A 22,500-nucleotide genomic window follows, 5' to 3' on the forward strand; every position below is an offset into this window, starting at 1 on the left:
GGCAGGGACAGGTGGGGACTGGTGGAAATGGGTGGGGATGAACGGGTGACCTTCCATCACTCCCCTTCCCCATCTCCTCCCCCTCCTCCTCCTCCTCCTAGCCCTCTTCAGCCACCCCCTCATACTTGTCAATGCTCCGTCGCCTGGCAGACTCATCGCATCAAGAAAGTGAATCAACTTCTGCCCATTTTGCGGACACTATATTCCTTCACGCGCCAGTGCTCCTCCACCTGCCCCACGTCCACGCTATCTCACTGCCTCCTCCACCTCCTCTTCTTCCTCCACCCTACGTCTCTTGCAGCAGGTTAGTGAAATGTGTCACAAATACTTCCTTTCATAAACTCTGGTGCTGTTTGTTTTTCGTCTGTATTCCTTTAAGCTCCTCCATCTGTTTCTCCATCCTACTTGCCTTACTTTATGCTAGATAGTGATACTCAACATGAACAACCCCCCTCCTCCTCCTTCTCTTCCTCCTCCTCCTCCTCCTCCTCCTCCTCCTCCTCCTCCACTTTCATGTTTTATCCTGTTACCCCTCCTTTCTCCCTCCCAGCTTGTCCTTTTTTTTTTTCCTCCCTCGTTCTCTTCCTCTTCTTCCTCCTCTTTCTCCATCTTCATGTTTTATCTTGTTGCTCTTCCTCCTTCAAAACATTTCTTTATTTTCCTCCTTCCTCTCATCTATCTTCCTCCTTTTTATTTTATTGTGTTGCCACTCCTGGTCCCCATTCTTGCCAGTTTTCTACTCTTCCTCCTCCTCTTCTGGCTGTTGCTGCACCTCCACCTCCACTTCCTTGTTTAATTCTGTTACAAGTCGTTCGTTTCTCATTCTTCTTTTCTTCTTATTGTTTTCTTATTCTGGTCCTCCTCCTCCTCCTCCTTCTCTATTTCTCACTTTTCTTTTTCTTATTTTTCTTCTTCTTCTTCTTCTTCTTCTTCTTCTTCTTCTTCTTCTTCTTCTTCTTCTTCTTCTTCTTCTTCTTCTTCTTCTTCTTCTTCTTCCTCCTCCTCCTCATCCTCCTCCTCCTCCTCCTCCTCCTCCTCCTCCTCCTCCTCCTCCTCTTCCTCCTCCTTCTCCTCCTCCTCTTCCTCCTCCTCTTCCTCCTCCTCCTAATTTGAACCACCTGTTAGCACGCCGCCCACGTCCAAGCACTTGTATTTGTATCTCCTTCCAGTCACTTAGAAGGGGTCGTGTTTTTATATTTTTGCTTCTCCTCCTCTTCCTAGTTCTCATCATCCCTTTAATCCAACTCACTCTTCCTCCCCTTTCCCTCCTTCTAGTATGTATCATTTTTCATAAACACAGACACGAACTTTCACCCTTACTGTCCCTGCCTGCATCCACCTACACACCCGCCCACCTACACACCCGCCCACCTACACACACACACGTTGCCGTCAGCCATACATTCCTTTCTCTCCGATTATTTCTCAAGTATTCCCTCCACCACAGTCATATCCACCACAACCACCACTGTTTCTTCCTCTTCCTCTTCTTCCACCTCCCCGACTTGGTGGCGACACAGGGACATGAGGTGGGAGGGGAATGGGTGACTGGGTGGAGGAGGAGGAGGAGGAGGAGGGAAGAGCCACTCCTTTCTCTCGTTTTATAAATACATGACGAAATAAAGTTATGTTTTTGTAACCTTCTTGAAGCACAACGGTGAGGAGAGTGTGTGTTTGTTATCTTGGCTTTCATCTTCTGTGCCTTCTTGTTCTTGTATTTCGGCGTGTTTCTCTTCTTGCTATTCATGATTCTTTCGGTTTTAATACATATACTTCCTCCTACTCCATCACTTCCTCCTCTTTTTTTTTTTTTTTCGTTTCCTGCTGCTTTTCGTTCCTGCATGTTTTTGTTTTTTTTTCCCCCACTTCCCTCTTTCGTAAACTTTCCCTTCCTCGTTTACAACTTCCTTTCGTTCCTAACATTCCTCACGGCAACACCACCACCACCACCACCACTACAACAACCACTACAACCATCACCACCATAAACTATCCACTGTTACCCACTACCTATCTGCTGTCACTACCTATGCTTCCCACCTGGCACCACCACCACCACCACCACCACCACCACAATCACCAACAGCGGCGCCTCTGGTTCGGGTTTTCTTACCGCGTCAGGAGGGAGGCTTCTGGATAGTGCTGACGAGGGGGTGAGTCAGAGGGCCAATGTCAGCTGTCAGATGCTAAGGGGTGCAGGGGTAATGTAAAAGGGTGGAGGTGAGAGAGAGAGAGAGAGAGAGAGAGAGAGAGAGAGAGAGAGAGAGAGAGAGAGAGAGAGAGAGAGAGAGAGAGAGAGAGAGAGAGAGAGAGAGAGAGAGAGAGAGAGAGAGAGAGAGAGAGAGAGAGAGAGAGAGAGAGAGGTTAGGTAACATGAAAAATGAGGAAAAAACTGTGATATGAGAAAGGTGAAAGGAAGAAAAGAGAGAGAGAGAAAAGAAAAAGAAGAGAGAAACAAACGTGATGTAAGATGTGGAGTAAAAATGAGCAAGATGTGAGAGAATAGATGAGGACGAACAGAGGGAATAAAAGGGAGAGATGAGTAAGGCAGATGACGGAGGTAAGGAGGTAAGTGAGAAGATAAGGAAGGGAGATGCGGTGAGGGAAGAGGTGGTGGGGTACTTAGTGGCCCCTCTCACCCTTACTTTGACCCCCAACCCACACACACACACACACACACACACACACACACACACACACACACACACACACATCTCAACTTAAGGGTGCAGTGTGAGGAATCAACTCCCACTGTAACTCCCCCACAACTCCTCCTCCTCCTCCTCCTCCTTCTCCTCCTCCTCCTCCTCCTCCTCTTCCTCCTCCTCACCCACCCGCGTTACAAGAGACGAATAACCTTGAGGAACGATAACAGACCTTTAAATCTAACACACACACACACACACACACACACACACACACACACACACACACACACACACACACACACACACACACACACACACACGCACACACACAGTCTTGAGTAGCTGAATGACAACCTCTTCAAAAACGATAAAGGGTTATGTATATGTGTGCATCTAAGTAAATGCATATGTATCATTATGTATGTATGTATGTATGTATGTAATGTTTGTATGTATTGATGCAGGTATATAAGCTTTTATGTATGTTGCAAGTATTAATGTATATCTGTATATAAAAAAAAGACACGCTTGCATAACAAGTTGGGTTACAAGCAAGAGGAAAAAGAAAAAAAAATATTACTCAAGGTTGAATTAAACATGAAAATAAGAAAAAAAAATGTATAATAAGGATAACTGATGCATGAAAACTGAAAAAAAAGGACATATAAATCAAGGACAAATGCACTACTAAAATGTTAAATATAAAGGGAAAATAAGAACGAAAATGTAATGGAGGTAGATAAATTAAGTGGAAAATCACACTTGACGAGATATGGCAAGGAGATGGAGTCATAAATAAATAAATAAATAAATAAATAAATAAGTAAATAAATAAGCAGTCAGACAGAAAGATAGACAGACAGATAGACAGGTGATACATACATACATACATACATACATACATACATACATACATATAGAAAACAATACCAATACTACTCAACAAACAAAAACAATAAACAATCAGTCAACAAGAAAAAAGAGCAAACAAAACTTCTGGCCGCATCACAAGGTCGTGAGTGGAGAAGCATTGCGTCGAGAAAAAGAAGAGTGACGAGGAGTGAATTGTGAGGAGTGTGGGGGGAAAAGTCATCAATTATTAAAGACTACACATTCCTGAGGCCGTGAAGGATGAAATATGTATGATGTTAAGAGAGAAGCGATCAATATATACAGTATGCATGGTTGGTTGTGTGTGTGTGTGTGTGTGTGTGTGTGTGTGTGTGTGTGTGTGTGTGTGTGTGTGTGTGTGTGTGTGTGTGTGTGTGTGTGTGTGTGTGTGTGTGTGTGTGTGTGTGTGTGTGTGTGTGTGTGTGTGTGTGTGTGTGTGTGTGAACAATAGCGTGCAATAAAAAAAAATTATATGCACACAAAATACAATCCACAATTCGCATTTTTTTTCACTTGTTTAGATTTGTCAGACATTACTGCAGCAATCGTGAATATTGGGAGATAAAAGACGAATTCCCCCCTCCCCCCTCCTCTCTCTCTCTCTCTCTCTCTCTCTCTCTCTCTCTCTCTCTCTCTCTCTCTCTCTCTCTCTCTCTCTCTCTCTCTCTCTCTCTCTCTCTCTCTCTCTCTCTCTCAGCTTCTCTTATCTTTCCAGTACAAATTTCATGGTAACTATCGCATTTCCTTCCTGCCGTTTTACGTGTACTTGTAGTTACTGAACATATACACCACAGACAACCTCGTTATGAAGAATCTCTTGCTGCTTTTGTTTTCCTTTGTGATCCTTTGTGTAACATATTTCCTTACATGTCCATCTCAGTAAAACTCGCTTCTATTTCTTTTTTCTTTTTTTACTATTTATCCATCTTTAACATTCGGGCTCCTCTTCTCTCCTGTCACTCGTTCACACTGCCCCCACTCAGCCACCCAGGCACCCCGTCCCTCCTGCACCGGTAACTCCCAAACGCATAGCAACATCACACCAGACACCCCGATGCCATGCTGGACTCGTTTTGGAAAATAAGTTCAGTATGGTCCTGTCCCAACCACTTGAGTGCACCTCGTGTGTAAGGCAATCAGATGTTTATTGGAGCATATGTTTTGATTTTTCTTTTTTTTTTTTTTTTGCTTCACTTAGAGACGGCGCTTTAAATGTGTGTGTGTGTGTGTGTGTGTGTGTGTGTGTGTGTGTGTGTGGCGCGCTTGCTCAAGCATGTTCATGTCCGCCGGCGCCTCTCTGCCGTCTGCCTGTTTGTTCCTGTGTGTGTGTGTGTGTGTGTGTGTGTGTGTGTGTGTGAGGAAGATGCTGGCGATAAATATACGTATCTCCGAGTGGCTATGTAAATATACATACCTGTGTATATATTTAAAGGTCCTTTACACTGTCTTGTGCAAGAGATAATTCTAGAGACAGATCAGAATAAATAATACTTCACCCTCCACACCCCTCCTCTCCCCTCTTCTCTCCTTTCCTTGTTTACAACCTCCTCTCTTCCCCTCTCCCTCCCCTCCCTTCTCTCCGTGTTTACAGTCTTCTCTCCTTCCCACCTACCCCCTTCCCTTCCTCATCCCCTCATTCTCTTGTTTCCTCTCCCTCTCCCCTCTCTCGTACCCCCACCTTACCTAACACTTTCAGTTCCTGCTCTTCCACTCTTTTCCTATTCTCTCCTTTAATCATCTGTTTGTCCTTTAGTCCTTGAGTTTCGTAACTGCATGCCGTTTTACTTTCTCTATCTCTCGTTTTCTTTATAAATCAGAATTCTAAACACTTTACTTGCTGATAATATTCATTGTTGCCTTACTCATTGGACCTGGACATACAATTACACTGAGTACTTAAATATATGAAAGATTGTGAAAATGACAATAAAATTTCTCTCTCTCTCTCTCTCTCTCTCTCTCTCTCTCTCTCTCTCTCTCTCTCTCTCTCTCTCTCTCTCTCTCTCTCTCTCTCTCTCTCTCTCTCTAAGCATGTGGTAGAAGTAATTGTAGTAGTAGTAGTAGTAGTAGTAGTAGTAGTAGTAGTAGTAGTAGTAGTAGTAGTAGTAGTAGTAGTAGTAGAAGTAGTAGTAGTAGTAGTAGTAGCAGTAATGGAGAGTACACGAGGTGATGAGGATGGACACAACACCTGCCTCACCTGTCCACGATTTATGGGCAGTGCTGGGAGTGAGGTAATTAGCTATGGGCACCAGGTACACAGGTAATGAGCGGTGGGTGCACCTTTCTCCCCTTCTCCAGGCACGCCGAGGTCAGCGGGAGACCACAGGCCACGTGATGTTACATGATGGGACATAACAAGCATAGGTACAGCAGGTATGTATGACAGTGGAAGTGGAAGGAGGAGGAACGGTACGTAGTGTGTGACGGTGCTGCGAAGATGTGTGCTGTGACGTGGGGGATGCTAACTTACTTAACATGATGCAAAGAAGGGTAGAGTGAGTAAAAAGGGGCTGATAAATGTAAAGAAAGTGAGAAAAGGATGTGTACCGGAGAGAGAGAGAGAGAGAGTGAGAGGAGAGAGAGAGAGGAGAGAGAGAGAGAGAGAGGAGAGAGAGAGAGAGAGGAAGAGAGAGAGAGAGAGAGGAGAGAGAGAGAGAGAACAAAGACAAAGGCGGAGATCAACAGAATCAGGTCTTCCTAATACTTAACATTACACTAACAAAAGCAGTCATTTTTTCATAGATATTCAGCAGACAGGTAATCAGGCAGGCCAGTCACGCTACTCGCAAAGGCGGAGCAGGACGATTACAAACAACAGCGTCCAGCGTCATCACTTCTCGACCAATCAGAAGCAGCCTTGTGTGTCCAAAGAACCAATTATAGGCATGAGTTATACATTGCATCACTAACATCTCCCCTTGACCTTCCCACGGCAGCGACGAGAGAGAGAGAGAGAGAGAGAGATGAGAGAGAGAGAGAGAGAGAGAGAGAGAGAGAGAGAGAGAGAGAGAGAGAGTAGAGAGAGAGAGAGGAGAGAGAGCTAGGTCGGTGACGTTTGTGTTCTTGATGAAGTAAGTGGGGAAAAATATGAAGCCAATTTTATGGTTAAGTATTGTAATTTTTGAGGTCATGGTACCCGTACCTGCTTGCCTTCCTCTCTCCTCTCCTCTCCTCCTCCTACGCTTTCTTCTTTGTGCTTCCCTCATTCTCAGTGTCGGCTTTGTACCCCACGTGACAGAGGATGCCACAAACCACAAAATCAGCTGCTTCAATACTACTACTTACTCCTACTACTACTACTACTATACTATTACTTACTACGACAGCAAACAAAAAGAATACATCAGTTGGCACCAGTAATAACAGTAATAATAACAACAGCAACAACGATAATAAAAATAATAATAATAATAATAATAATAATAATAATAATAATATTAATAATATTAATAATAATAATAATAAAAGCTGCAACAACAACAATAGCAAAAATAATAATAATAACACAGAATTACATAATTATTAACCACCGCTTCTTTATAAATGCACGTTTTATTACTCCCTCTTAACCCTTTACACATTCCTACACCCGCACACCCTTCCTTCCACACACACACACACACATCGCGTCCTTAGATTCTCACCCCCTATATGTCCTCTTTGTGGGCACAGAGATTTAAAGACCTTGAGACTCAGGTGAGGAAACAGGCGCAGCTTCGAATAAGTGGCAGGAGATGGGCGTGCGGCAAGGCAAACGAGCAGGCGTGCTGTCCCTTAATAGCCGGCAAGCGTGGGAAGGAATACTGACGTGTGGCGCACTAGTGAGATCATATGGCGCCGGCCGGGTGGCGACATAGCGTTGCCTCTCCTGCCGGGGAATCCGCTGAGCCAGGGTCGACCTCGCTGCCTTTTAACAGGAAGCTGAGTGAGAGTAGGGTATTCTCACTCTCTCTCTCTCTCTCTCTCTCTCTCTTCTCTCTCTCTCTCTCTCTCTCTCCTCTCTCTCTCTCTCTCTCTCTCTCTCTCTCTCTCTCTCTCTCTTATAACTTTCCCTTTCGTGACTTATTCTCCTTTGGTTTTTCCTACTATTTTTTTTTTTATTGTTGGCTATTTTTACGGGGCATTTTTCCTCGTGACTAATTTTCCCAAAGGACATTTTCCTCCCGTGACTCACCTTCAACTTGACATTTTCCTCCGTGACCTGTTTTTCCCCAGAACATTTTTTTTTCCGTGATTTATATTACAGTGGACATTTTCCCCCGCGAGTTATTTTTCCCAGGACATTTTCTTACTGTGACTTTCTTTTTTTTTTTTTCTCTCTCTACCAGACATTTTCCACCTGTGACTTATCTTCCACATTGCATTTTCCCCCCGTGACTTATTTTCTACCGAACATCTTTTACTCTGATGGACATTTTCTCCACCCGTGGCTCACTTCCCACAGGGCATTTTTCTCGGTGGACATGTTTCCCCTGCAGACATTTATTTAACTCTTTACTTAACCCACCACAAAACCATGAACACTACAATACTACAATTTACACCCAATGAGGGGAGAACATCCACACGGAAAAATGTACTGGAATATATACAGAGGAATTCCACCTGTCCAGAGCGGATGTGTGGCCGTGCTCCAGGATCAATGAGGACTGTAAATGTCACTGAGTCCTTTGGGATGTAGTGGGCGAGAGGAAAGGGGAAGGAGGATAGCGGAAGGACGGGCATGGAAAGAAGAGAGGGAGAAAAAAAAGGAAAGAAATTGATAAAGGAGGAAAAAGCATGGTGTTTCTGTGTGTGCGTGTGTGTGTGTGTGTGTGTGTGTGTGTGTGTGTGTGTGTCGGCGGACAGTGTCTAGACGCGCAGAGCTTTCAGAAATCTGTCACACAGTACCTCCACGTAGCGTCAGTACATATAAGTGGAGTCCGCGCACCCAATACCTCGAGTGACATTAAGAGATTAGGAATGAGTAAGGCATTAAGATGGATCAAGATGGAGTAGCGGCAGAAAGAGTGACGTTGTGCTTTGCTCCACCCTTGTCTCCCTCCACCTCTCCCTCCATCACTGTCCCAATGCCGCCTCTCTCTCTCTCTCTCTCTCTCTCTCTCTCTCTCTCTCTCTCTCTCTCTCTCTCTCTCCCTCTCTCTCTCTCTCTCTCTCTCTCCTCCAACCCTTCTCCTTCTCTCACTATCCCACCGTCATTTCTCTTCTTCTATTCCTCTTGTATTCCTCTCTCTATTCCTTTCCCTCCCCAAATCCTTCAATTTTTTTTTAACTGTTCTTTTTTTCGCCTTTTGTTCATCGCCTTTCTCTCTCCCTTTGCCTCTCATCTCTCCCTTCTCTGTCCCTTTCTGCTCTATATCTATATCCTTCTCTCTTTCTTTCTACCCTCCTTTTTTTTCCTTCATCTGTGTCTGTTTTCCTTCTCTGTTCTCTTTTTCCCTTATCTTTTCCTTTTATTTTGTCCCTCACTCTCTCCTCACTATTTCGTTCTCCTTTTCCTCCCTGCCCCTCTTTCCCTTCCTATCTGTACCTCTCCTCCTCCTTGTGACCTATTTTTTTTTTTTTTTCCATATCCTTCTCGTGCCTCTCCCTTTGACCTCCTTTCCATCTTTTAGTACTTTCTCCTCTCCTCTCTGTCCCTCTGTTCCCTGTAGACTCGCGCACCACACACACACACACACACACACACACACACAACTCGGCGTGAGGTCCAATGCGCTTGTGAGAACCTCATCTGAAGTCTAATTACCTTTTGTCTAAGTGAGAGTTTTAGGAGAAAACCCACGGGAGGCATTACCCTTTCTCACTCCATCTCCCTCCCCACTGCCCTCTCTATATAGTATTTTTCCTTACTCTACCTCCTTTCCTAGCCCTCTTTCCCTCCCATTCCACCTTCCCCCCCTCCCTATGCAGCTGTAGTCTTCAATTAAACGTAATGAAGTTGGGTGTTAATGGGTTTTCACCTCCGTTTCTCCTTAATGAACACGAAAGGGGAGGACATGAGTAGGGATGACCTAAAAGACCTAGTGATGTGGGGTTAAAGGATAGGATTAAAAGAGGTAGATAGTTACGAGGCAGATTAGTGGTGCTCTCTCTCTCTCTCTCTCTCTCTCTCTCTCACTCTCTCTCTCTCTCTCTCTCTCTCTCTCTCTCTCTCTCTCTCTCTCTCTCTGGCCTAACAGGATTCAACATAGATTTATCTTAAAATATCCAGCCGACAGTATTATAAGGCAGCAAGCATCAGTTAGCCTAGAGGGTGAGGATGTGAGGGAATGTGTGTGTGTGTGTGTGTGTGTGTGTGTGTGTGTGTGTGTGTGTGTGTGTGTGTGTGTGTGTGTGTGTGTGTAGTGGTGTGTGTGTGTGTGTGTGTGTGTGTGTGTGTGTGTGTGTGTGTGTGTGTGTGTGTGTGTGTGTGTGTGTGTATGTGTGAGAGGGAAGCAAGGAGGAAAGAAAACAGAAGCAGAGGGAAACTAACATAATGCCAATTTAGGATAGCTTAACTTTAAAACGGCCTGAAATTACCTTGGATCAGGAAAGCAAGAGGGGAAAGGGGGAGTGATGAGGAAGAAGAAGAAGAAGAAGAAGAAGAAGAAGAAGAAGAAGAAGAAGAAGAAGAAGAAGAAGAAGAACAGAGAAAGAACAACAACAACAACAACAACAACAACAACAACAACAACAACAACAACAACAACAACAGTAACAACAACAGCAACAACAACAACAACAGTAACAACAACAGCAACAACAACAACAACAGCAACAGCAACAGCAATAACAACAACAACAATAAGAACAAGAACAAGAAGGAAAAAAACATCATCAACACCACCACCACCACCACCACCACCACCACCACCAACAACAACAACAACAACAGCAACACCAACCAATACAGTAGAGCTACACTGCTATATTTGGTAAGTCACGTTAGGTTAGGTTAGCTTGGGCATCTGGATCTTCTGCCTTTCAGTGCCTTCGCCGCCCACGCTCCAGACCCCACGACCACTCCTGCGTCAATCACCAGCAGCCCCACGCCCATGCCTCATTTAGACCCACGCCCTTTCCACGCCCCGGCCACGCAAACTCCATGCCGGAAATATAGATTACATTACATTTAATTATTATTATTTATTTTCTTAATGACCCAGGAATATAACCGAATATAAAGGAAACAAACGGTTTGCTATCTCATCATTACTACTTTCAAAGGCCACAGGAATTACTTGCCGGGTTTTCGAGAGTGTTTCTCCTCTAAATAATGTAGAAATTTTGTTAATCTGTTACTAGAACCTTAAAAAAAGTCCTTAAAACCACTGCCACTTCATCTAAAGTCTTTTGAATGCAGTGGGAGTGCGGCGCAGTGTTTCAGAGTATAACGAAATGTTTGGTCTTAATAAGTATCCTTTACAATAATGACACGTAAGCTCTAATGCAGAAATTTACTAGAAAAAAAAAATTAAATTACGTGCAGTTAAGCGAAATAACATTGACCAACTGCAAATTACCTGAAATAAATCGATATGCAATTAAACAACTAAAATTAAAAACAAGAAAATAATATAAATTATCTTACAAAATGTTACATATAAAAGAAGAGATTTTCATAAAACTAAACGATGGAGAGAGAGAGAGAGAGAGAGAGAGAGAGAGAGAGAGAGAGAGAGAGAGAGAGAGAGAGAGAGAGAGAGAGAGAGAGAGAGAGAGAGAGAGAGAGAGAGAGAGAGAGAGAGAGAGAGAGAGAGAGAGAGAGACAAAAAAAAAAATAAAAATAAAAATAAAATAAATACACATCCTAATATACACCAACCACTCTCGTCTCTCTCTCTTCAAAAATCATTGCCTCCTCCTCCACACAGCCTCACCGTCTCCACACAGCCCCATCTCCTCAGCACGACAATACCCAGCCCCCGCCCTTGCCTTCCTCATCCCAGCCACTACAGTCATCAGCAGCAGCATCCCCACACCATCACAGCATCCGATGACCTGCCCTTTACTGCTCATCTAGCTCATCTTAACAGCCACAGGTGTTGTCTTCTTCACTCAAACAGTCATCCACTTATCCAGTCTCCCACGCATCCACTTACGTACATCCTTCTCCTCCTCCTTTACACACGCACCTGACTCCACCCACACACATCTCACCGCCGCACCTGCTCCCACTCTTTCAGTTCTCTCAGTCACAGCAATGCATTCTCACACGCGCTTCTTCTACTCGTTTTGCTGCGGAGCCGACCGTCAGTGAATAAATTAGTCAGTTTGTCAGTCAGTTACTCAACCCATTGATGAATCATCTTACCATATCAATTAGTCACGCTCCTTTTATCTGTCAATTTATATGTTTATCTATCGATCTATCAGTCATTCAATCAGTCATTCAGTCAGTCAATCAATACCTCGTGCCCTTCTCTTCTGCTCACTCAATTACTTAGTGAATCATCCTGCGTATCTATTAGTCGAACTCTTTATCTTTCTATGTACCTATCTATTTATCTATCGGTCAGTCAGTCAGTCGGTAACTCAACCCAACCTGCCCTCTTCTGTTACTCATATCTGTCGAAGCCTGGAGGTGATGCACGAGGGACTCCCATACACACCCTGGGCGGCCAAGGGCAAGGTCACAGGCAAGAAGAGAAAGTACCACGCTTGATATCGAGTAGCACCCGTTAAGAAGCTCGCGTCGAAATTATTAATCTCTCTCTCTCTCTCTCTCTCTCTCTCTCTCTCTCTCTCTCTCTCTCTCTCTCTCTCTCTCTCTCTCTCTCTCTCTCTCTCTCATCTTCAGTAATTTCCATTATTTTTTTTTATTGATAAGATCTTTTGTGTACATATTATTATTCTATCATATTGCTTTCATTGTCGCTTGGTAATAAGATCACTGTGTGAAGTTTCCTCGATATTTCTTATTGTTTACAGCTTACCTACTTGATAAGATCATTAGTGTATCTTTTTGTCATCATCCTTTATTCTTTAAACAGGTGATTACATTGTCTCGAAGTCGTGAGCGAAAGGCAAGCAGCAGTATGAAGGAGTATACAATGTAGCCTGGTATTTATTTATAAGTTCTCCTTAATGTATATATTGTAGTACCCTGTCTTTACTTTTAGGGTTTAGTCTTAACTCGTCTTGGTATTCTTACTTCACTGAAATGCCTGGCTTTAATTTACGGCTCGTTCTATGACTGTTGTTTTTTTATGCACCTGTTTTTTTACTGTCAGTGTTAGTCTTAACGAGTCCCGGTATTCTCGTGGAAATGTTCTCTTTAATAATGGTTTGTTCTCTGACTATTGTTTTTATGTTACGATGTCTGTGCCTTCGGGGGCGAAACGAGGATTGCTATTATCATCATCAAAAAACACATATATTCGTATTTCCTCCCCCCCCTCTCTCACTGCCTCCTCACCACTACAGGAGGACAACAACCCCGTCAGTACCCTCCTCACCACTACAGAAGGACAACAACCCCGTCAGTGCGTCCTCACCACTACAGGACAACAACCCCGTCAGTGCCTCCCTCACCACTACAGGAGGACAACAACCCCCGTCAGTGCCTCCTCACCACTATAGAAGAACAACAACCCCGTCAGTGCCTCCTCACACACTACAGAAGGGCAAAACGCCCCACCCCTCACTGCAGCCTCACCACTACAGAACAACACCACCCCCCATCACTGCCTCCTCACCACTACAGGAGAACAAGACCCCCCATCACTGCCTCCTCACCACTACAAGGGAACAAGCCCTCCCCCCCCCAACCTCACTGCAGCCCCACCACTACAGGAAGACAAGACCAGTAAAGTGCACAGGTGAATCCCCAGGGAAACATTATGAAGGAAGCCAGATGTGTAGGACTGCCCGGGGGGGGTGACAAGGTGGGGCGGGGCTGGGTGGGGTTGGGGGGGGACATCTTTGAGAGGCCGTGGAAGGGACACTGGCCACCCTCAGTCTTGAGAACCCCCTGGGGACACCTTCCTACATCCTCCCTGGAAGCCCTACACGATGGACGACTGGACGCAGGTACAGCCACGGTCGTTACGGCTAATTACACTACAATTAAGTGAAGGCAGCAGCATCCCACCCCCTTGTCCCCAGGTGATGAAGGAATAAAAAAGGTTGATGAATGACTGGTTATGTTAACACGTGACTAAACAAGTAAATGGTAGATAAATGAGTAAATATGTAAATAGTCAATACAAAAAAAAAACATTTCATTTGGCAAATCTGTAAATACGTAACTTAATATATAAAATTCAATAACACTATGAATGAAATCACTAAAACCAACATTGCGAACAATTAAAAAGATGAAAGACTAACTAAAGGGAGAGAAGTTCAAATATGAAACAACAGCAGAACAGAAGATTATGAAAAAAAAATAACAAAAGGAAAAAAAACAGTAATTCACAAAACACGAAGACAAACACAAACAAAAACTAGAGCCTATCTACAAAACAAGCAAATAAATCAAGGGTATCTCACATTCCCGTCCCTCCAAAAACAACAACAAGCGAGAGAGAGAGAGAGAGAGAGAGAGAGAGAGGAGAGAGAGAGGATGAGAGAGAGAGAGAGAGGAGAGAGAGAGAGAGAGGAGAGAGAGAGAGAGAGAGAGAGAGAGAGAGAGAGAGAGAGAGAGAGAGAGAGAGGAAAATCATTAACAAACAAGTGAGTGAAAACTGAGAACGTTTTTAGAAATAAGAGAAGAGGAGGAGAGGAAGAGAAAAGGAAGATGGCGAGGAGGTAGTGCCGGGAAAGGGATGGGAGGGAAGGGAGGAGGCAATGGGGGGGCGGGGAAGGAGGAAAAAAAGATGGTGGCCGAGGAATTGGATGTGGGAGGAGGGAAAACGGTTCTCAGTTACCGTATGGGTGAACAGCGTTGAGGCAAAGGTGCATTGTAGCTTTGTAAGAGGTGTCACGTGTCCAGCCATCAATTTCATCTTCCCTTCCTTTTTTCCCCCTTAAATTAAATGCCTCTTCGCACATTTCATTTTCCCTATTACAACCTCACACTGTCTTCTTTTTTCCCTTTACAGATTCACCACACAATTTTTTTTTTTTATCATTAGATTGCTCCCATTCTTCCATTTTCCTTTTCCCTTTAATTCCGTACCTCACCTTTAAAAATAATTTCTATCTCCATCTTTTCGTAAAATCCCCATCTTCACGTCTTTATTCTTTATTCTTCTTTCCCTTCTTTTCATCCTAGTTAGTGCTTCTTCCAAGTCTTCATTCCCCAATTCCTTTCCGTCTCTTCCTCTTTTCCCTTAAAATTAGTCCTACCTCTCTCATTTCCCTTATTCCACTTCGTTTTATCTCTCCTCCCCTTCAGATAGGTCCACCTCTCCATCTTCTCTATCTTTCTTTCCTTTTTCCTTTTCACATTTCTTCCCTACTGAATACTGGTAACACTTCCCCATTAACATTCCCCCATCCCTTATTCTCCTTCCCCACTGAAATTCGTCCAGTCTTTTAATCTTCATTCATATATCCCCCCTTCCTCTTCCTCCACTCTGAAACTGTTCTCACTCTTCCAGCTCTATCTCTCATTACAAGATTATTTTTTTTTTCTGCTCCCCTTCTCCTTTCCTGTATCGCACTGCTTTCATTTCCTCATTCCTCTTTTTACATATTCTCTTCTCTCCACCTCCTCAAATTTTGGTCCTTTCCACACTATTCCACATTATTAAATTTTCCTTCTTTCCATCCGCCCAGCACTTCCCCTTCGTCACCTCGGTCTTCCCTTCACGCCTTTCCTCTCTTTCCATTTTCTGCCTTTTCTTCACACGTTTATCGAAAATACAAACGTCTTCCTTCCACATCACCATTCTCCTCTGTAATGTTTCTTTCCTTCTCTTTTATGACATTTATTCCACTTCATTCTCTTGATTTGTCGCAGCTCCTGAAGTTAATAATGGGAGTCACCCCTCTTTTCTACTTATTTAGCTTTTTTCTTTTTTTTTTTTTTGGGGGGGAGGCGGTAAAACAACAATGATTTTTTACCGGTATCTTCACAATTAAGAAAAAACCCCATTACAATATTCTTCTCCTTTCCCTTCACTTTCCATATTTCCTACCTCAGTCACCACTAAGGGCTTTTTTTTTTTTTTTTCCATTCATCATTCCACACCGTAGCATTCCTCTCCATACATTTCTTCCACTGACCTCATTGCTTACCTATAATCTTTCCCATCCTTCTCCCTATCACTATCACCTTCCCGTCCGTTCCTCTACTCTCACCTCTGTTGTTGGCCTTCATGTCCTCACTTCTCGCCCTGCCGCTGCTTTTACTCAACCAAGGATTCCCAAGAAAGATGTGAGTGTGCTGTGCCCTCCAGACTTAGGATGACTAGTGGGGTGTCTCTGCGTGTTCATGGTTTCCTGCCCACCGCTGGTGCTCTCGCCGTGTTATCGCTTCATGTTTCGATTGCCTTTCTGATGCAATGCGGAAAAATCATAAAAATCAGTATTCAAAAATGAACGATCTGAGAGATGTCCCCGCCGTCTGTGTGTGACAAGTGTTGTTGGAATGGGAACAACACAAGTTTTCTTTTAGTGTGGTGACTGCACTGACATGTAGCACTAGACTTCTGAACTACTGACTAACACTCCTTTTTCGACAAGTTTTTGAACCAGTTTGGCGGCTGCAATGCCGTCTGGTAGCAGGTTTCTTTTTTTTTTTATTTTCTAATTATTAACAATAATCAGCTGGAGATTCACTTCGTGTATATTTCTGAACCATTCATGATTTTCAAACAGCGAATCAGCTCCTACATACCGCAGGGGCGAGGGCTGCTGATCCCCACCACCCACGTAGCACACCGTGATCTAGCACTGCTCACAACCGTGACACTGTATCCTTAAAAAAAAATGTTACAGTAACATGGTGTGACCCGCTTGGGAATAACTACCGATCTGCTAAACTAATAATGGGCATCACTTCATGTAAATCACGTGAGGTAGAACAGGTGGAAATATAATAAGGTTAATGGATTTACCTTTACAAACTGTCCCTTTGCAGCAAACATTGCAGCATAGTCATCTGCTTCTCGATACTGGTTCCTGTTGATAGAAAAGTAGTAGTAGTAGTAATAGTAGTAATAGTAGTAGTAGTAGTAGTAGTAGTAGTAGTACTAGTAGTAGTAGTAGTAGTAGCAGTAGTAGTAGCAGTAGTCAGTTTGTCAGTCTGTCGTATAAAAATGATGTGGTTGTCCTTGCAGCGCGCCGGTCGGTCATCGTGTGTGCGTTGGGCGGCCTCGTCTGGCTGTCAGTATACCGCAGGCTAAGAGCAGTCTGGTGGGAGTCTCGTCACCGCCCACAGCACTGGTCGTCTAGGGGCGGTCTCGAGGGCGTCTGGGAAGGTGGGCGTGAGTAGGGTGACAGCTAAGGGTGGGTGCGGGAGGAGCAAGGGAGAGTAGGATGGGGAGGGTGTAGAGAGAGGAATAAAAGGGAGGAAGGACACTGGGCGGAGGCGAAAGCTCAGTTTGTGGTTAGGGACGAAAAATCATGACTCTCTCTCTCTCTCTCTCTCTCTCTCTCTCTCTCTCTCTCTCTCTCTCTCTCTCTCTCTCTCTCTCTCTCCAACACCCACCCGGGAGTCATGACTATGGCATCGGCGTAATGAGATGAGTCACCGATAGTAAGGGACTAAGGCCACTGAGGAACGCCGAACTCTCACCCTTATCCACATCTCGCCCCAAAGCCACAGTCGCCTCCACCGTCACGGGTGTTGGAGGTAAAACATTGCTAGGCTTTCCTCTTTTTTTATAGATAGAGAAAGGGAGAGAAAGAGAGGAAAAGGGATAAAGAGGAATAGTCCCTTCTGGTGGAGGCGATAGGCTGAAAAACGGGTATGGCTTCTTTGCTGCGAGGGAACAAGGGCGATTTTTTGCCCTCCCGGAGTAGACCCGAGTTGTGTTACAGAAGAAACACCTCTAGGCAAGTGACCTTCGCCCTTCCGTCATGAGTAGCAAAGGACTGTTATCCTTCACGTGTCACCTCAAGGAAAAGACAATGCTAGTAGGGAGTCCTGCGTGCGGGGAAACTGAGCGTAATGTAAGGAGTTAATAGGGCTCAAAGTCGCTGGTTGCTATCTTTGGGCCTGACACATGAGGAAGCCGTCGGTCTGAGTAACTTTGGCAAAAAATCCTGGTATTTACAGCTCGCTCGGACCCCAGGCCTAAATAGTTAATTTTTTTGCCGCGCCTCTTGTCTCATATGACTCGTTGAGACTCAATCTCTCGTGTCGCCAAGCCGGAGTGGAGGAGACATGCTCTGGGCTTCTGAACGCTAGACCACCAGGCAGTCCTCTCCTTCTCTCCTCCTCTCAGCCTCGTGCCCTTCGTCTGCGGTATTGTCATCCTCATCCTAATCCTCACCCTTTCCTTAACACTCATCCCCTTACTCCTCCTCTGCCTCCTCCTCCTCCTCCTCCTCCTCCTCCTCCTCCTCCTCCTCCTCCTCCTCCTCCTCCTCCTACTTTTGTTGCTGTTGCTCCTCCATCTCCTCGTCTCAACTTTCCCATCTTGTTCTTTTATTTATGCTCCTCTTCCTCTTCCTTCTTCTACTCCTTATCTATTTCTTCTTCATTCATATCTTTCCTCCTTCCTTTCTTGTCTTGTTGTTTCTCCTGCTCTTCCTTTTCCTCATCTGTCTCCTCATCCACGTCTCCTTTCCTTCTTATTCTGTTATTCCTCCTCCTCCTTCTCCTCCTCCTCCTTATTGTCCTTGTAATTCTTCTCCGCCTCCTCTTCCTCATCTATCCCTTCGTCCACGTCACCCTCTCTCCTTGTCCTGTTATCGTCCTTCCTTCTCCTCCTCTTCCTTCTTTATCACCATTTTCTCTGCCATACCTTCGCACATCCCGAAAAGAAAAGTTGCAGGTAGAGGAGTGGCAGTGGCAGTGGCAGTGGCAATGGTAGTGGTAGTGGTAGCAGTGGTGGTTGTGGGGAGAGCTGGAGGGGAGGAGGAAGAAGGGAGTGGAGAGGGAAAGGGGTACTGGTGGTGGAAATGGATGAAGATAGCTTACATAACAGAAGGTGCCTTGTTGATGGTGATGGTTGAGATGGTAGTAGTAGTAGTAGTAGTAGTAGTAGTAGTAGTAGTAGTAGTAGTAGTAGTAGTAGTAGTAGTAGTAGTAGTAGTAGTAGTAGTGGTGGTGGTAATGGTAGTGGTGGTGGTGGTGGTAATAGTAGTAGTAGTAGTAGTAGCAGTGATGAGAATGACACCTTTCTTTCTTTCCATTGTACATCTTTTCCTTCATTCCATTCTTCCTCTCTTCCTTTATCCGCTGTTTACACCCGACATTAACGTACTGAACTTATTCTTATGCAAGTGGTGATGGTGGTGGTGATGATCGTGGCGGTGAGTGACAGTAAGTAGACAGTAGTGTGAAGTCACGGATATTCATAGCATTAGCAGTGGTGATGGTGGTGGTTATGGCAGTGGTGATGGTGGTTATGGCAGTGGTGATGATAGTTACGGCATGAGTGATGATGTTTATGGCAGTAGTTATGGTGGCTATGGCAGTGGTGATGATAGTTATGGCACTGGTGATGATAGTTATGGCGGTGGTGATGGTGGTTTTGGCAGTAGTGATGATGGTTATGGCAACGGTGATAATAGTAATAGCAGTGATGATCATGGTTACAGCAAGGGTGAAGCAAGTGATGGGATGAAGGGTAAAAGTGTTAACGGGAAGGGGCAGAACGGGGAGGAAGGGGAGAAGAGCGGTCAGCGTTGGTGGCGGCGGCGGTGACGGTGATGGCAGCGGCGGTCGGGGCCAGGCCAAAAGGTAGTCACCCCAAGCAATAAAATTGACGAAAAAAAATACCAAAATATCGAGGTAGGCCTACCATTAGGAGGAGGAGGACGAGGAAGAGAGGAATAGGCCATTGTGATATATGGGTAAATATTTGGTGCTTTTAGGGAGAAGTCTACCATGCAACCCCACCTCCCTGTCCCTCTCCCCTCTACCCCCCTCTTTCCCTCCCCTCCTCTTCTGTCAAAAAAAAAGCCCTGTTTTTTTTTCCATTCTTTCTCCTCTTCTCTCCTTCCAACTCTGTTCTCTCACCTGCTTATTCTTCCTCTTATTTTTCTCCTTCCTTCTTTCTCTTCTGTACATATACATGGGGTGTGAGGGGAAGGGGAGGAGAGGTGTAGTGTGGGAGGAAGGGAAGGAAAGTGAGAGAGGGAAGTGTGAGAGGGAAGGTTATTTTACAGAGTCTTGTCATAATGTTGCGGCTTCTGGTTTGTGACTCTTATTAGTCTTATTTGGTATGGTATTGTTATTGTTGTTGTTGTTGTTGTTGTTGTTGCTATCATTACCATTACTACTGTTGGTGTTGTTGCTACTGCTGTTGCGAACACTACTACTACTACTGCTACTGCTACCACCACCACTACCATCACCACTACTAGTTTCTATCATTGTCGTTGCAGAGGTTGTCCTTGATATAATAGTCACCTAACATAGTCACCATCAGAGGCGGCGAGACAATAAAACGTAGTCATCACCACTGCAACAATCCTTCTTCCCCTCCCCCACCCCCGTACCACCACCACCACCACTACAACTTAAAGCCTGGCCTCTCCTGTCTCTCCTCGCCACACACAAGTTTACTGCTCACTATCACTCCCAGATCCTCTCACCTCCCCTCCCCTGGTGGTGAGTTTTCGCATCTCATCCTCCATCTTACGAAGCTCCTCTTAAAACACCATAAATTTACGTCTTCATCAACCCCATCAAATTTTACGAGGCGTGTAAATACCTGGAAGGCGATTTTTTCTTTTTTTCTTTTTTTGTTCATTTATTTAATTTGTTGTTTTTTTATTGCAAATTCCGAACGCAGTGCTATGTGGTCGGGTTTCTGCGTACACTCTTTGGTAATTTTCTGGTTTCGTTGAGGAGGAGGAGGAGGAGGAGGAGGAGGAGGACAGAAGCAGTAGTATTGGTAGTAGTAGTAGTAGTAGTAGTAGTAGTAGTAGTAGTAGTAGTAGTAGTAGTAGTAGTAGTAGTAGTAGTAGTAGTAGTAGTAGTAGTAGTAGTAGTATAAGAAAAGAACAAGAACAAGAACAACAAGAACAATAAGAACAAGAGGAACATGAAGAAGAAGAAGTAGAAGAAGAAGAAGAAGAAGAAGAAGAAGAAGAAGAAGAAGAAGAAGAAGAAGAAGAAGAAGAAGAAGAAGAAGAAGAAGGAGAAGAAGAAAGAGAAGAAGAAGACGAAGAAGTAGAAGAGCAAGAAGAACAACAAGAACAAGAACAAGAAACAAGACGACGAAGCAGGACATAGCAGGGAGAAGAGGCGAGGAGTACGAGGAGGAGAAGGAGGCGAAGCAAGACGGGAGGAGGAGGAGGAGGAGGAGGAGGAGGAGGAGGAGGAGGAGGAGGAGGAGAGGACATCTTGGACATTTATCTCTCTTTTTGTTCCTTGTTAATTAGGTTCTCGGCACTCCTCCCTCCCCCTCACCCACACCTGTTCCCCTTCCTCCCTCCCTCCCCTCTCCGTCACCTCCTCCACCTTCCTCCTCTTCCTCTAGTACCACCCCTTCCCCTTCCCCTTTCCCCTGCAACTCTTACAATTCCACACAAGCTCATCTCTCTCTCTCTCTCTCTCTCTCTCTCTCTCTCTCTCTCTCTCTCTCTCTCTCTCTCTCTCTCTCTCTCTCTCTCTCTCTCTCTCTCTCTCTCTCTCTCTCTCTCTCCCCTTACCTGCAGCATCCCAAGCATTCCTCTAACCAGAACCTGTTTGGCCCTACCGTTCTCCTGTTACTGAATGGAGTTACGTCCCTCACTCCCTCGCCCACGCAGGTCCTTTACAACATCACAGACTGAGGAGCATAGCGGCGATTTATACCAACATCACTTGATACTGCCAAGTACACATCACATACTACGAGATATAGTGATGATTGAAAATAACATCACATGGAATTGCTTAAGAAACATCGCATACTATGAGATATTGGTGATGACTTATACTAACATCACATCACATGACTTAGTATACATAACATACGACACTGCTAACATCACATGGCATCACTGGAATACTACAGAGCATAGGGACGATATACGCAAACATCACTGAGTACACGTTACATATTACGAGATATAATGATGACTTACACAAACCTCTCATGACATCACACACTACGATTCAGTGATGTCATGTACTGAAGGTTACGTTTTCTCTAAAGACATTATTTTGAAGTGTAGTTAAATCCGCATCACCTATGCATCCCATGACATCACTTACGTCACACACACATTCAGCAGGCATTACACGCTCGTACCTTCCACCACAAACAAAAATAGTTGCTGGTTTCACTTTCTTCTTCTTTACTGCAATTAGTTTTCTCCAATGCTGTAGCTAGGTTAGGTTGGGTTAAGTTAGGTTCGGTTAGGTTAAGTAAGATTTTCCTCCAATACTGTAGTTACGTTAGGTTAAGTTAGGATAAATTAAGTTAGATTAAGTTGGGTTAGGTTTTCCTCCAATACTGTGGTTAGGTTAGGTTAAATTAGGTTCGGTTAGGTTAGGTTAAGTTAGGTTCGGTTAGGTTAAGTCTGGTTAGGTTAAGTTAGGTTTCCACCCAATACTGCAATTAGTGTAGTGTATATATAGTACTGGAGTGCAATTGATATGTGGGGGGAGATTGAAATTATACGGCCACATCATCTGATAGGAAGAGGATCACGTTGGAAGGAAGACAATGGTAATGGAAGCACATGGAAGAAGAAAGAAAGGAAGAAAAAAAAAATAAGAGGTGGATCGACTGCATGAAGGGACGGTGGAGGATGTATGTAAAACAGGAAGGGACAGACGAAGCAGAAGTATGCAATAGAAACACACATAGTAGGTAACACTCATCCAAAACAGTGACACCGTAGCAGAACACAAGCTGAAAAGAGCGGAATGGAACCAGACAGTCTAGTTAGGATGTGGATATTTGTTAAGGTTTGAAAGTCC

At 44.4% G+C, this 22,500-nt stretch overlaps 1 long non-coding RNA gene across 1 annotated transcript in view; it reads right to left on the bottom strand.

Moving 5' to 3' along the window:
- The window catches only part of LOC135103540 (uncharacterized), a 205,119-nt gene that overhangs the window by 81,990 nt on the left and 100,629 nt on the right, over positions 1-22,500 (bottom strand). Inside the window, exon 3 of the long non-coding RNA XR_010270107.1 lies at positions 16,529-16,592. This is a non-coding gene — a long non-coding RNA (uncharacterized LOC135103540). The remainder of the gene's footprint in view (positions 1-16,528; positions 16,593-22,500) is intronic.

The sequence above is a fragment of the Scylla paramamosain genome, chromosome 9 (genome assembly GCF_035594125.1).
Source record: "Scylla paramamosain isolate STU-SP2022 chromosome 9, ASM3559412v1, whole genome shotgun sequence".
In the NCBI taxonomy this organism is placed as follows: Eukaryota; Metazoa; Arthropoda; class Malacostraca; order Decapoda; family Portunidae; genus Scylla; species Scylla paramamosain.